Below are 16,511 nucleotides of genomic sequence, written 5' to 3' on the forward strand. Positions count from 1 at the left end.
CTGAGCCAACAGGGGGGGTCCCTTTCTGGAATGCTATGGTACACCAATCTCTATATGAGGTGGGTGGACTTTCAGTTTGGTAGACAGGATTCCCCTTACATTTGCGATGGAGTATTCTGTTCGCCAGTCTCTAATTAAACCCCTTAGTACCTATAAAGGAAGAAACATTGTCACATGTGCATACTTACAGAGCATGTATCATAGTGGCAGTGGATTCTCTATGTTTTTTTATCACTGTAATGTACTGCATTACACAGGTGTCCATTCATGCTTGTTTAAGATGCAGTGTTTGTGGGTGCATTTGTCAAATTTCCCAATTTATGAAGGTTTCAGCGACACCTGGCAGTTTGTAGGTTAGAATGCATTTGTTCTTTACTGACCAGAATGCCTGGCACCTGTGTTAGGCAGACAATTGGCCCCCAAAGCTCCCTTGGCTCTCCATGGGAACTTGTCTAGCATCCACATCCTGAATCAATTGATGTATAGAGAAAGTTAGGGACTATATATTCTGAAGCTTGGAAATCGATAACTTAACAGTTTCTAGTCTCAATAAAGAAGGTACCATTGGAATTCCACTGGTTCCTCTTGCCTCCCGCACCATCTTTGAAATCGGCTGCATTCTCTACAAAGCCATCATGACTGGACCGCTTGCCTACCTGGCTAACAAGTGTACGACTGTTGAAGTCTCTTGGCACACACACAGCCAGGATAACACCAGACAGCCGATAAAGAAGTGCAGAAAAATTAAAACATGACAACAGGCCTTCTTCATGTATGCACACAGAGTCTAGAACAACAGTCTGTTTCCATCAGAACTGCCTTAATCCTGTTCCAAGTTAGGAAAGAGCTGAAGTCACACTTTGTCATGTTATCGTATATTTTATGTCATGTTGCTTTGTATATCGTATTATCACCTTTAAGGGTATCCTGGTTCTGTGCAGGGGTCTAGCCTCGAGGGTGGGTGGGGTTATTCGAAGAGCCATGTCTTCAGCTTCTTGTGAAAACCAAGAAGATAGAAGGAGGCTTGGATGTGTATTGATAGGTTGTTCCATGCTTTAGGAGCAATGGCTCAACCACCGGTTTTGTTTCTGTTTATTCGTGGGATGTCTGTAAGAAGGATCCTGGTGAAGCTTAAATGTCTGTAAGGTTGATTGAAGGAGACCCCCGTTTTCAAGTATGCTGGACCTGTGTTGTAAAGGGCTTTGAAAGTCTGGGTGAGGAGTCTGAACTGTGGATGTTTGTGTATTGAGAGTCAGTGGAGTCCCCTTAGGTGTGGTATGATGTGAGTTCTGTGTGAGAGGTTTAGGATTAACCTGGCTGCTGTGTGAGTGGTGTGTAGTTTTCGGGTAAATTGCTTGGTAATTCCAGCATAGAGGGCTTTCCCATAGCCCATTCAGCTGATGAAGAGGATGTGAGTGACTGCTTTCCTGGTGTTGCTTGGGAGCCATCTGGAGATTTTCTACAGCATCCTGAGGGTTTGGAAGCATGATGCAGAGACAGCATTGACTTGTGTGGACATCTTGAGATTGTTGTTGACGATAATTCTGTGGCTCCTGGTGTATGAGGCAGGGGTTGGAGCAAGTCAGAGGGCGATTTGTCACCAGGAGTATTCCCATGATTAGATTACATTTCCATTGATCACTATTTCTGTCTTTTAGGTGTTGATTTTAAGACAGCTGCTTTTCACCCAGGTGGCTACTTTGGTCACGCAAGGGGTGAACTTGTTCATAGTGTTGGGGGTTTTGTCCAAGAGGGACAATATGAGTTGCAGGTTGAAGAAGTGCCAAACGGTGATAGATGAGAAAGGCAGGTAAGAGTTGGCATAGTAGAGTGTATTGATGTTGTGGGCATAGATGACAATGCGCAGTGGGGTCATGTAAACTTTGAAGAGGGTGAGTAGGAGGAATGATCCTTGTGGTACTCTGCAGATGTACTTCTGGTTTTGATGAGTATGACATCAAGTTGACAATTTGAGTTCAATAAGCAACAATGAGGTGGCACAAAAAAATGTTCGAAAAGGCAAAAAAAAGGAAAACGGTAAAAAACAGGCAAAGGCAACAATGAGCTGGCACAAAACAGACAATGGCAAAGATAGACTATGAAAGATCAAGTAAGCCTGCGTGAGAGAGATAGAGCACAAGGGAGCGAGGGAGAGCGACAAGAAGAAGAGGAGTCAGTTAGGTGCCTTATGCACAGGAGTGGGGTCCACAAGGGCCTTGTCTGATCAGAGGACCAGGTCTAGTGATATATACCTGTTTAGTGACACATTTGCTTAGATGAATTACTTTGTAACTATGGCGCAACGTGACACATTATTTATGCCACCGCAGCGTCACAAAAAGTAACGCAAAGGCGGAATAAATGTGTTGCAGGCCTTCATAAATAGGACCCAGTATCTTTAACTTTGATCCTATACAGTGCTTCTCTATCTTTTGGACATGTTTGTGGTATACAAATGCCATATACATACACATCTAGCTCACGGTTGATACTTTGTTAACAGAACAGCATTTTAAAACTCATACGTGGTAAAGTGCAAACCAAATAACAGGAAACCACACAATGCAAAATAAACCAACAAAAACAAACAAACAAATGGGTTCATTTAAAATTTGGAAGATCACAAGCATTGCCATAAATAAATGTGCTTCAGCAACAAAACCACACTTTGGAGATTGTTGCTGCAAACCAAACGAGAAATCTGAGTGGCCTGCTTCAACATGGTGGCCCCACTCGGCATTCAACATTATTGAAAGTGCTACAGCCACACCAGCAAGATCCAGGGGATGGGAGGGCCTTTAAATATACCGCGGCGCCAGAAGCCATGCTCTCTGCTGACCTGGTAGGTTGCTGGGCCACTCCCTGAGATTTAAATGACCTTTAAAGTATCAACAACATTGATACATTATCAACAATGGGTGCTCAAGCTACTCTCTGTTGTGCTCTGCTCCTCCTTAACCATCAAAGCAATGAGGGTGAAAGAGGGCCGCTCACACATGCAGCTGTGCCTGTTCTGAATTTCAAACAAGACACCATACAGAGACTAGATGCCAACATGGGAAATATATATTCTGTTTTTTTATTCTAAATATTTTATTATTTTCTTAAGGACAATGCGAAACAAAAAGCATACTGTAAATACATACATATATGAGACCAAATAAAATACACTTGTGACAGAAGTGATAATCGTTTATATCCCCCATAGCCTGGCACAAAGGGAAGAGTGGACAAACATATTCAGATGTAAACATCTTGGAAGGCTGAATGCATCAGTGAGGACAGCAATGGCTCCTTCTAAATAATGCATGCAAGAGCAGGCTAATGATATTGGGTTCTAGTGGGCATAAACAATGGAAATCAGCGAATCAAAAGGGAAAGAAGCGGAAAAAGAAGAGAGTGGATGGGGGGGGGGGTTGCCCTGTGGGGGGCAGGTAATATGAAATTAACAAATGCGCCAGCTTATGTTCGAGGAAGGAGCGAAGTGAAACAAGAGGCCATTAGTTGATGGTCATAAACCTATCAGGTGTTTGCCAAATAGATTGAGTAGAGAGCGGATTCCCCGAAGAGAGGACCATGTTTTTATGAGTTCCTCTACGATATGTGACTCATGCCCACCAAGTGTGAAATTAGACATTATTTAACGCCTTCCATTCTAATAGGATGACCTTAATCGCCACCGTTAGTAAAAGAACAAATAGCGCTAAATCTTTGACAGATGGGTCTCATGGGAAGCAGAAGCATGTCGGCCTAAGAGTAAAGGAGTTAGGGTTTGCAGAAATAACTTGGGGGCATATTAGCAAGGGCTTTATCGCTGCTTTACCGGCACTTTTTGCCGCTAAAGCGGAAATTTTTTACCGCCCTATCAGCAAGCTGTCACTAACAAGAGTTAGCAACAGCTTTCTGGCGTTAGCGGCCGGTTTTCCTATCGCCTTGCATGCCAGCAATGATTATCGCTAATGACATGCAAGGTGGGTGTTCCCAACTAGAAGCGACTGAAAGCAGTCGCTAACACTACTTCCTCCTATTACCAACACAGGCGAAGCGATAAAAAAAGTCGCACCAAGCGCGATTATTGCTAGTATTTAACACCTGCTGAAATCCTGACTTACCTGTATTCCTCAATGGGAGGTGGATTTTCAGGCTAAGTCCACCATGGCGGTATTGCGTGAATATCGCTGGATTTCCAGCGATATTCAGGCATTTCGCCACTATCGCTGGATATTTTATCACAGTGGAGATAAATGTTGCTAATAGCATGTTTTCTCCGCTAAAATATCCAGCGATAGACAGCTATAAAAAAACACGCTAAGCGTGTTTTGCGATAAATATCGCAACTTCTTGCTAATATGCCCCTTGATTTCTTCTTTGACCCAAAATGGGAAAAATTATTAATAAAAAATACATCCTCCAACCACTTTTGGAAAAGGAGGAAATGGAGTGTATAAACAACCCTACAGTGCCTTGCGCGGAGGTAGAAAGGGCAGGCAGTGATCAGTCTAAGGGGATGTGGAAATCGCATTACCTTTTTTAAATAAAATACAAGTATTTGTCTGTGGGACTTGGGCCTCCCAATGAGCATTAGAAATAAAATTCTCCCACCCACCAAAAAAGGCGTTTCTCTTTTTTTAATACCAATACCTATTGGTGCTTGTGAGAAGCTAGAGAAAGTTAACATAGATGTTATGTGTATTTCCTTTCTTTTTTATATTTTATTCCCATTGGGGTTTTCTGCCTAGCATTCTGATCTGGAGCAATTGACGATAATCATTTCTTGGGCCACTATTGATCATTAATACCCGAGGCCATTCAGGGTCATTATTGTATGGGGCTATTATTATTCATTACTGCAGTGAGCTGCTGGCTATGCGTTTGTTCCAAACAGCAGAGAAGCTTCAATGCGTAAGCCGACATCTTCATCGAGCTGCTGTCAACGAGAGATTCAAGGACCTGGGACGCATATGCGCTGCACCGTTGGCAATGTGTCAGTTCCGAGGGCTGTACAGGTTATGCAGCCTTCTGTGCCGGGTCCAATTTACGCAACAACAGCGATGCATCCATTCTGCCTGAGTATGCGCTGCTCAGCCAAGGAGATATGCTGGTTTAGTTCAGGGATGCATTGCTCAGCAGAGAAGATGAATCGGTTCGCTGGTGAGCACCTTAGGCCCACTTCCAAGAGTCCAAGACTGGGGTGGCCCCACTTTGTATGGTAGACTCACAGATGGTAGAGTCCAGGTGCAGATGCAAGGTTTTTGGGAGCCTATTATTTTCCTGAGGCTTCAGATCAGGAGGCCTGCCAACTACCCGTAGGAGTCAGTCTGGATTCTGGGTCCAAGATATGCAAGTCTAGTCCTTCTCGCCAAGGCAGTAGGGCAGTAGCAGCAGTTCAGCACAGCAAAGCAGGTGTCCAGCAGATTAGCAGTCCTGCAGAATGACAGTCCTTTAAGAAGCACAGCAGTCCTTCTTACTGGCTGAGTATCCATAGGTCCAGAAGTGTACTGAAGTGGTACTCTCTGAGGTCCTCCTTTTATACACAATTGTGCCTTTGAAATGGGAAGAAACTTCTTGAGACATGCCTTTGAAGTACACAGATGCCCTGCCCTACTAGCCCCGGCTCCAGTCTAAAAACAGGGGGCATGTAGCACTTTGTGTGGGGACAGGACACAGCCTTTTCAGGTGTAAGTCCGGCTAGGTCCAGCTCCTTACTTCCAAACTGTCAGTGATAGCCCACTTAGACACATCAAAGCTCCCATTGCATGTGGTGGCCTAGGTGGAATACACAAAGCCCAACTGCCAACTACACCCAGTCATGTGGCCAGAGACAGGCAGCAGGCACCAAATGGCTAAGGCAAGAAAATGGCAATTTTCCAAAAGTGGCCTTTTCAGAATTGGAATTTAAAATCTGACTTCACCATAAGTTAGGATTTTAAATTAGCATTCCAGACACACCAAACATGAACCATTTATTTATTCCCGTTTGGAATTTACGTGTATAAAATGTAATACGATAACCCAATGTTATCCTATGGGAGATACAGACCTTGCAATAGTGTAAAATAAATTTAGTCAGTCAGTCATAAGCTTTTATTCGATATACAGAGATATCTTATAAGCACATTTATAATACAATCATACAATGTACAAAAAAATCATTGCCACAAGAAGTCAGTGTGAATGTTTAAAAGAGATAAAAGGATATAAAAGGCCATTTATAAATTAGCTAAAAGAGAATTAAACAGCTACTGACAATCTCTTACATCGAATGAACCAAAACTGCTTTAAAAATTTAGCTATTCCGCATACAATTGGGGGGGAAGTGTCCGTGCTTAGGATACGCAAGGCTACTGAATGACTGCGTGTGCCCATATTTCGGCAGAGTGGTTTCAGCCAAAAGCTCCTAGGCCTTGCGTAATCCGGGCATTCAAATAAAACGTGCGCAATGGACTCAACCTTACTTGGGCAACATGCACAGTTGGGGGAAGTACGGGCCGCTAATGACCATTTCGATACCAAAGCACCTAGCGGGAGGGAACCAACTCTAAATTTAAAATAAAGAGATCGGTCAAAGGGGAGAGTGATCAAGTCCAAGTAGGGTTCAACGGCCACAGTGTCTTTAATTTGTAAAAAGGCGGCAGTGGACCTGCAATGATTGGAGCTTATGATTAGACGCTCAGCAGTCCATTTCCAGTAAAGCGCCTTGACAACTTCTTTTGGGGGGGCTGAACGGGATGACCAGCAGTCTCCTAGTCCGATATTCTCCAAAAGTTTTTTGGTGTCATTTAACCATCTTATCTTAGCCCAACCCCCCTGGCTCATTATGTCTCCCAGGGCATCAGCATAGGATTTTAAATCTTCGCTCCTCCAAATCCTTGTCCACAACAGGAGCGGGCGAAGCTGAGCTTGATATTTGATGTTTCTACATCCCATGTCCATCCTCACTGGTACTGATGGTGTGCTCAGAGGAACAGAGATGAAGGATTTTAAAAGCTTGCTCTCTGCTGTGACTAGGGCATCCAGTCGGCAGTGGCCCCACAGTTCAGCCCCGTACAAGGCTGAAGTCGCTACTTTGGCCTTGTAGATGTCAAGTACTGGGGTGAGTGATCTCCTAGTTGAGGCTCTGTATTCCCTCATGAGAGCTCCTCCTACTCTCCTGTGGTTAAGAACCATTTTTTCAATGTGGTTTGCCCAAGTCATCCTGTCCGTAATCCGGATACCAAGGTAGTCGAATTCAGCTACTTTCTCTAGGGGGATAGAGTTAAGTGTAGGTGGGCGGCCCAATTTTCTAGGTGGATTAACAACTAAGTATTTCGTTTTGTCCACATTTATTATTAGTCCTTTAGCACCACAGAACTCCTGGAATCGTGTTAATAGTTTCTGCAGGCCTTGTGGGGTCTTTGAAATCAGGAGCGTGTCATCCGCAAAAAGCAGGGTTGGGATGCGGACACCTCCAAGACAGGGGGCGTCGGCTGGTTCTTGTTGAAGATGTTTTACCACCCCATTCAGATATAGCGAGAAAAGGGTGGGTGCCAAGACGCAGCCCTGTCTTACGCCCCTAGACACTGGTATCTTCTCAGTGAGCTCTCCGTTTTTACCCCAGCGGACCTGTGCAAAGGTGTGGGCATGAAGGCTTATGAGAAGGGACAAGATGTAAGGTGGTAATCCCAACTCAAGAAGGGTCCTCCAGAGCTCTTCCCGGGGAACTAGGTCAAAGGCAGTCTTCAGATCTATAAAGGCTAAGTAAAGACTACCCTTGCCTAGTTCCACCACCTTCCACCCCAAAAGGGACAGCCTAAACACCTGCTCTATAGTCCCCATACCGGCCCGGAAACCTGCCTGAAAGTCTGATAGGATTTTATTCTCCTCCACCCAATGGAGAATCCTACCAAGGATAGCTTTACCAGCTATCTTTTGGGTGGAGTCTATCAGACTTATGGGGCGATAGTTGCCCGGGGTTTCCCTACACCCCTTTTTATAAATAGGGACAACCACCGCACCTTTCCAGGATTCTGGCACTGCTCCTCCCCTCATAATATCATTTAGGAGAGCAGCTATGATCCTTCCCCATTCCGCTGGGTAAGCCCTCATGAGATCACCCGGAAGGCCGTCCGGGCCCGGTGCCTTACGTGGTGCTACCCAGCCTATAACCCCCTCAATCTCTAGGGGAGTGAAGAGGTCATAGAGGTGAGGTTCAATTGCCAGTATGAGGTCCCCCCCTACAGACAGATCCCCATCTGCTGGGAGGTATAAGGACCCAAAGTGTTTTACCCAGTTTTGAGGCGGGATGTTGCAGGGTCTAATGGCTGCGTCGGATTTACTCCGTTTACTTATAAGATTCCAAAAGACCCCTGAATCCCTGTTTTTACTAGCCTGGAGTAGGTCGTCCCAGTATTTATCTTCCCACTCCCTTTTAGCCAAATTGAGGGACTTTTTATAGGCCTTCCTTGCTTCCTGGATCACACTTTGGGGTTTAGATTTGACTGCCTCAACTAACTTTGCCTTATGGCCCCTACATGCTTGGGTGTACCACCCCTCGACTGTTTTTTTAGTTCCTGTATTGCCCGGCTTTTTAAAGTACAGGGTAAACACGTTGGTTAAGGCTTCAATCAGGGACACAAATAACCCACACGCTTTACCCACCCCTTCCATGGAGATTCCGAGAGATGTTACCACACGGTTTAGATGGGATTTGATTTCCCCAACCTTTACCTCGGATAGAACCAGTTTCGCCCATTTAATTCTTCTACCACATGGGGTGACTTCCGATTCATCTAGTGGTACGGGTGCCAGGTTGATGTTGGCCCTCCTTAAGGGTTGCCACCATTGCTCCATTTTTAGGGAGAGTGAGTTGTGATCACTTTCTGTCGAAGGGACCACCTGCATGTCCCTTACATAAGACCATAAGCACACGTCTATTAGAATATAATCCAGCCTAGAGGTGTGCCCTGGTCTATTGTAGGTATGGGCACCCCCCCTATCCGAAGAAGTCCTCCCATTCGCTGCCCTTAGGTTAAATTCAAGACACAGGGAGTATATCTGGAGCGCCACTTCTGTCCACCTTTTGATCGGTGGGATGTCTAGTGCCGGGATCCCCCTCCTAGCATCCTCCTCATCTTGGTCGAGGGAAACGTCCGAGCCCAAGGGCTCGAACGTACAGTTCAAATCACCTGCAACCAAGATGCGTGTCTTATGGGGGGTGTTGTTTAACAGGGTCTCGAGAAGAGCTATTACTGAAGACTTTCTCCCACCCTTTGTCCCCCGTGCATACACATTATAGATATTTAGAACAATTCTTCCCCTTTGATCTATAAGGGTGATATTTTGTATGTCCGGGGAACCTGTAGGAGAGTCCACTACTCTACAGTTTAGCGAAGCCGCGACCCAGATAAGAAGGCCGCCCGAAGGTCGGCCTCTCCCAGATTCCGAGACTCGCGCAGGAGAGGAATAAGAGGAAAATCCCACCCTATGTACCGGCACCAGGCTCCATGTTTCCTGGAAGAGGCACAAGGAGTGCTCATCAACCCATGCAGTAACATCTGGAAGGGCCAGTTTTCCTGCAATCCCTGCGACATTCCAGCTGAAAACCTTAAAGACTAGGTCCGTCACAGCTGGAAGGTCGCTGGGCACCTGGAAGCCCCTATCTGTAGGATTCCTCCTAAATATCCGAGGAGAGCAGGGATCTTGTGGAATTGCTATAGAATCTCCCATTCCACTTTCAAAGTTTGTTTGGGTGGGTGGTGGTGCTACTGGGTCTACTCTGCTCGCTGTTTCCAGTCAGCAGGGGCCAATTGCCCACATTTGATTTTCCCTATTGCCCCCTACAACCCCAACCCAATTTTGGCCAGAATTAGGGGAACTTACACTTCCTCCATTAGGACTAACAAGATGCCGAGGAAAAAATATGTAAGATCTACTAGTTTAACCCCCGGGGCCCCCACATTTTTGATAGGAGTACAGATGGAAGGTACTACTCTGGGGTCTTGGAAGTTTATGATTACACAATCCCCCTCCTGTATTTTTTTCCCTTGCCCCACCCATCCCACTCTACGGACACTAAGGATAATGCCATCCACACCCAGGGGGATTGGCTTATTTGCCTTCAGCCAATGGATACACTTGTTCTTAAGTGATTGATGGTTTTCCATCTGGCCATCCTTTAGGGGAGGCACATTAACCATGACGGCAACAAAGGGTTGACAGTCTGGTGGGAGATTAATCGGGGGGATCCGTCGTGGTGGGTTACTGGGGGCCATTAAAAAAGTAGTTGGGGCAGAATGTTGGGTTACAGACCTAGGGGCTTTCCCTGTCGTTACCCCGCTAAGTTTACTGCTCCCCTCTGTTTTTTGTTGGACTTCCTTTTTACCACTAGTTGTCTGTTGCTGTTTTTGTAGAAGAGGCTTTGACTTATGTTTCTCAGGCTCTGTATGTGTTAAAAGTCCCTTGTGACTAGGGCCTGCTTTAGTATGGGGAGGAGATTTGGGAGTTGGGATTAGTGGACTATTAGGAATAGCTTTATTTTGAGATGTTAGGGGCTTGGGGCCACTATGAGCTGGTAGTTCGTTCCCCTTTGCACCCACGTCCTTATTTCCAATCACTCTAATTGTTTGTTTGATTGTTGTTTTGAGTGAGTGGAACCCGTCCAGGGTTGACTGCTCTAGTTTATCAATCCTCTCTCCTAGGCCCTTGACTTGTGTTAGTAACGTTTTTAAGAGGGTATATACCTTCTCCAGAGTATTTTCAACTGCTACTAAATCAGTTGTCTTTGAGACTTTGGCTGAGTGTGACACCTTGGAAGGGATCAGTACACCCCCCTTCTGTATCTATTTTGTTCAGCATAGGAGCACCCCTTGTAATGTTCGTACTAGATACAGGAGACTTCCTTACTCTTTGGTAGAGGGCGGCCTGTCTCACTAGCCTACCCTTCTTGCGTTTGCGCAACTTTTTACCTACGGGGAGAAACACCTGCCTAATATCAGGAGTCACGGTGATAGGTGAAGGCCCAACTAACTTCCCGTCTGATGTAACTATGGGGGGTGCAAGCGATTTTGGGGACTCAGGATCTCTGACGATATCACTTGTCGGGATAGGTGGTGATGATGTGGACAGGTTACTAAGGTCACCGTCTTCCATTGTAACTATAGGTAGAAGAGCGGCCAGATTTTCCAGCCTATCTATGTTTTACTCTATACCAGACGAATGGGGGGGTTCTGAAGAAACACCAACCACACTAGGGGGGGTACCCGCTTGAACCCGGACAATGGCAGGTGTGAGCGACTGTGCAACTGCCCCCAAGGATGAACGTCTTGAGGGGAGGTATACTTCAGATAGACGCCGCTCAGACATGGCGATCTCCTTTTCAATCACCGCCGCTACCCTGGTGATAAAACGGTCCATTGATCCTATGACAGGGCTCGCGAGATTTGATCCCCTGTCAACTTCGCCCCTGAGTGGTTTTCCTGAACGGGTAGACATGGTTAGGGCAACAGAACGGGGACAGGCGCCGGGCGTATGTCCTCACAACTGGTGGAAAAGAGAAGAAAGGGACGTGGCCCAGCCCAGCCTCAGCCAGCCCCTGACGGCCACAGACGGCCCGCCCTCTGCCCGGGCTCCGCCCGGCGTCGCCCGCGCGCGTCCCGCGACGCGAAGGTCAAGGCTCCGCTTTGTAGCGCCTCTGGGCGCGAAAACAGCGGGGACAGGAAGTCCGCGCAAAGCCCACTGGGAGCTGTAGTCTCCAGCCGCTCCTGGATGTCGATGGCGGCGAGACTTACAGCGTTGGCAACCCAGGGGCAGAGGCAGAGTGCTGGCGTGTGGTCAGGTAGGCTGTGTGCGCTGCAAATGACCCCCGCTCCACCAAGGTCAAGGCTCCGCTTTGTAGCGCCTCCGGGCGCGAAAACAGCGGGGACAGGAAGTCCGCGCAAAGCCCACTGGGAGCTGTAGTCTCCAGCCGCTCCTGGATGTCGATGGCGGCGAGACTTACAGCGTTGGCAACCCAGGGGCAGAGGCAGAGTGCTGGCGTGTGGTCAGGTAGGCTGTGTGCGCTGCAAATGACCCCCGCTCCACCAAGGTCAAGGCTCCGCTTTATAGCGCCTCCGGGCGCGAAAACAGCAGGGACAGGAAGTCCGCGCAAAGCCCACTGGGAGCTGTAGTCTCCAGCCGCTCCTGGATGTCGATGGCGGCGAGACTTACAGCGTTGGCAACCCAGGGGCAGAGGCAGAGTGCTGGCGTGTGGTCAGGTAGGCTGTGTGCGCTGCAAATGACCCCCGCTCCACCAAGGTCAAGGCTCCGCTTTGTAGCGCCTCCGGGCGCGAAAACAGCGGGGACAGGAAGTCCGCGCAAAGCCCAGTGGGAGCTGTAGTCTCCAGCCGCTCCTGGATGTCGATGGCGGCGAGACTTACAGCGTTGGCAACCCAGGGGCAGAGGCAGAGTGCTGGCGTGTGGTCAGGTAGGCTGTGTGCGCTGCAAATGACCCCCTAAAATAAATTTAGGTTTTTTCTCTACCTGATCATGTAAATTTAAAAGTACATGTCCTGTTTTTTAAATACACTGCACCCTGCCCATGGGCTGTTCAGGGCCTACCTTAGGGGTGACTTATATGTATTAAAAAGGAAGGATTGGGCCAGGTCGACATGACAGTTTAAAACTGCGCACACAGGCTCTGATATATTTAAAGGGCTACTTAGTGGATGACACAATCAGTGCTGAAGGCTCGCTAGTTGCATTTGATTTACAGACCCTGGGCACATGCAGTGCAGTTTACTGGGGATAAGCCAATGTTAGCACATTTTAGGGAAAGAGCACAAGCACTTTAACACTGGTTAGCAGTGGTGAAGTGCACCGAATCCTCTGGCCAGCAAAAGTAAAGCCAGCAAAGACAGGAGGACTAAAGGCAAAAAGTTAGGGTAAAGCATGTCAAAAATGCCAAGTCTAACATATGTAATGATCCCATACACTGGCTAAGGTTAGACACTTTCAGCCTTGCCAGAGATCCTGTAGGATTTTCTGTGCTTTCCATGTCCACCAACATGTTTTTCCTGTCCTCTGCTGGCCCAATCTGGGCACCCCGAGAGCTCACAATTGTTTCCTTCTAAATTTGTCCTCCTTGTTTAGAAGGAAGGAGGACCAGATCACCTGCCCGAAGTCAAAACTGTGAAACGGGCAGAGTGGCAGCTCTTAGATGCCTGTCCTGATTCAACCTATTTGTGTTGGGTGCAGAGGAGGACTGGAAGATCTAGCTCCTTTAGTGTCCTGTTTTCAACATGTGAGCAGGGAACATGGCCAACTAGCAGCTGTTGCAGTAGGAAAAATAAATTTAGACAATCCTGTTGTGTAAGGTATGATTTCGGTGTAACTCTTCAAGGTGTATTTTTCCACCCACGGGTGACATGGATGAACTTGGTTGAATGCACCAGCGATTAATGTGAAAGACAACTTATTGTTGTCCCGCAAGACACTTTTCATTGTGCAATTGACATAGGAGTATTGCTTTTTGGGTTACTAACAATCCCATAAAGGGATCTGAGGTACTGTGGAAACAGCAACACACATTATTTCACTGTTCACAGTATTACACACACTGTTCAAAGAAAAAATCAAACTTTTACGTTAAAAGTATTTATTACGGGGGCGTGGCCAAGATGGCCGCCGAGACGGACGTGTAAACGTGGAGCTCCTCGCCCTGATTCCTCGTAACCCCCACAAAAGCCCCTAATATACTGCTGACTAGCCCTCCCGAGTGCAGCGTGAGTGCTGTGTGGTGCGGGCTGGCCCTGAGTTCCCGAGGTATGGTCCTACGGTGCTGCATCTGAATCCCGACCGACGCCACACTCCGGGGCGGGAACAGGGCCGAGGACCGGGCCTGATGCCTGCTCCGTTCCAGCGAGACTCGACGCCCCTACAGAGCTGAGCTGGTGAATCGGAGGCGGCTAACCGGCCTGGGTGCGCCCCGGAGCATACGAAGACGCACCACGGCCCTCGGCGGCGGGACCCTCCGGGGCAGGGAGGAACTGCATCCTGGGCGATCCCCTTACTCCAGTCCCCGGCTTGGGCCTACGCGCGTGTTGGAGTGGCTGCCGTCGGAGCGCGCGAGCCCCGCCCTCCGGTGGCCGAGCAGCCGGGAGTGGCCTGCGCGAGGCGCCATTGGAAGCCGCCGGGAGGCGGTCTGCACCCCAGGAGAGCTGCGGCCGGACGAATCTGCATACCGGGCCCCTGGTCGGGCCCACACGGCGGTGACTGACGCGGCCCTTCGGCGCTGCGCAGAGCCCTGCGCCGGACGCACACAACGGTGCCCCGGGCGGGGCCTGGCCCGGCCTGGGCTCCTGGGCCTCGGCGGGGAGCCCGCTTTCAGCCGGAGGCACTGGTCGCACAGCGGAGCGGCCGCCGGGACGTCGAGCCTACCGGGTGGCAGTGAGAGGCCCTGATGCTGCACCCCCACATACTTTGAAGCACTACTCGAGGTGAGGAGCTGGGGAACATCGGGGGGCCTGTTGGTCGAGCCCCCAGCGGGAGGTGAGCAGGAGCAGGCACGGGGCAGGGCCCGCGTTGAATTCCCCAGCGACTGCATGTGGAGACTGTGGGGGCGGGAGCTGGGCCTGTGCTGCGCCCTGAGCGCGAGTAGTGCGCCCTGCTGCCCACTGCCTGACACTCGGGAGGCGCGAATCGAGCCTCCGGCGCGAGCGGACCTCTTGCGCTGCCTGCTGGCACCTCGGGCCCGTCGCTGAGACGCACGGCGAGCTGGCCCCTGGTGCATCGGTCTGGTACCGCTTTTTCACTCTACTGGGGCATAGCCTACTCTCCACCTTGCCCCATAATGTCGAATCTCCACCCGCAGGGGGGTAAGGCCGATCAATGAACTACTGCTGAAAACCTCCTCTAGACCGGAGAAGACTCAGGCGCCTACGTCGCCAGCAGCTCAGTCAACCGTCCCAGCCTCAGACGCTGCTGACGCTCCTATCACAAAATCATTTCTTGAATCCCTCTTCAACACGTTGCAGGATGACTTTCAGACTCTAAAGCAGGAGCTAGTGAGCGACCAGAGGGAACTGCGCCGGGACTTGGATGGTCTGGGGGAGAGAGTGGCGGCGGTGGAGGATTCTAATCACGCCCGCTGCGAAGAGCTGGTACATCTCCAACAAGAAGTTATCCGTCTCCAAGAGCAACAGGTGGACCTTCAGGCCCACGCAGAGGACCTCGAAAACCGCTCCCGGCGGAAAAACGTACGGGTTCGGGGAGTGCCATTGACAGCGGAAGGGAACAGTGTTGTGGAATACCTCCAGGCCCCTCCGCCAGACATTCTAGCGTTTCTTCCGGACTTTCCCCTGAAGGAGAGGATACTGAGAGATGCCCGCAAAGCACAGCTTATCCGTTTCAGAGGCAGCCCCATTGAACCTTATCACAACCTCTCCACCATTACTCTTCAAAAGCGCAAAGAATTTAGAGTCGTCACTACGTTCCTCAAAGACAAGGGAATACCATACTCCTGGGGGCACCCGTTTCGCCTGATCTTCAAATGGGAGGGATCCCTGCATCAGCTCCGCTCACTTCGGGACACCTGCGCCCTGCTAGGCATTGAGCTGCCAGACGACACTTCGGACGGCGACTCTACCATGGGGTCCTCTCAGGCGAACCGGACTCCTGCCTCCGGAGAGGACTGGCAACTGGTGAAAAGACGCCGCGCACCTAAACATCGCTTCCGCCCGGACCCGGGCACGGTTGCCAAAGACAAGGCCGCAGCCATTGAAGAGGTTGTCCGCCGCCAAATCCTAAACGGGGCCTCAGAGGGGGGCTACATCTGCATCGCTATTTCAGTGTGGGGGGGGATGACGGGGCGGGGGGCCACTTGGGCGGCCATCGCCACAGTCCTTTTCGTTTTTTTTTTTACCTACGGGCCTGAACTGACTTTGGATAGGCCTGGGACTATGTCTCTGAGTTGGGGATCACCAGTTGGGGTTAGGGCGGGAAGGGAGGGAGGGGGATGTCGGGTAGAAGGGACAGGGGGGATTCCGGGTGAGTGGGAGGGCAAATGTTGGAGATACTGGGGAGGGAGGCGGGCCGGGATTTGGGGCAGGGCACAGGGGGCGCAGGTGGGGACCAGTATGCCAGGGGCTTTGCGCAAGGTTCAAATGCCGCTTATGTTTTGTCACGCGCAACACAGTCTAGCACTGTTCTGTTCCATTCATCTCGCACTTCCACATGATGGCTGACACGCTCAAAATACTGTCTCTCAATGTCAAGGGCCTCAATAACCCGATCAAGCGGAGGGCGGTCATCTCATTCTTAGAACATTCGGAGGCTGATATCTGCTTGTTGCAGGAAACTCACCTCCTGCCCAAGGATTGGCACAGGATGCGGTCCCGGGCCTTCCCTCAACAATACTTTTCTTCTCTACCGTCCAAGAAAGCAGGGGTAGCCATCCTTGTGTCGCGACGTTTCCGAGGCCGGGTGGGAGCCAAAACAGGGGAGATCAAGGGACGCCTCCTAACACACACCTTCCTTGTGGGACACAGTGTATTCACAAT

The sequence above is a fragment of the Lissotriton helveticus genome, chromosome 9 (genome assembly GCF_964261635.1).
Source record: "Lissotriton helveticus chromosome 9, aLisHel1.1, whole genome shotgun sequence".
Classification (NCBI taxonomy): Eukaryota; Metazoa; Chordata; class Amphibia; order Caudata; family Salamandridae; genus Lissotriton; species Lissotriton helveticus.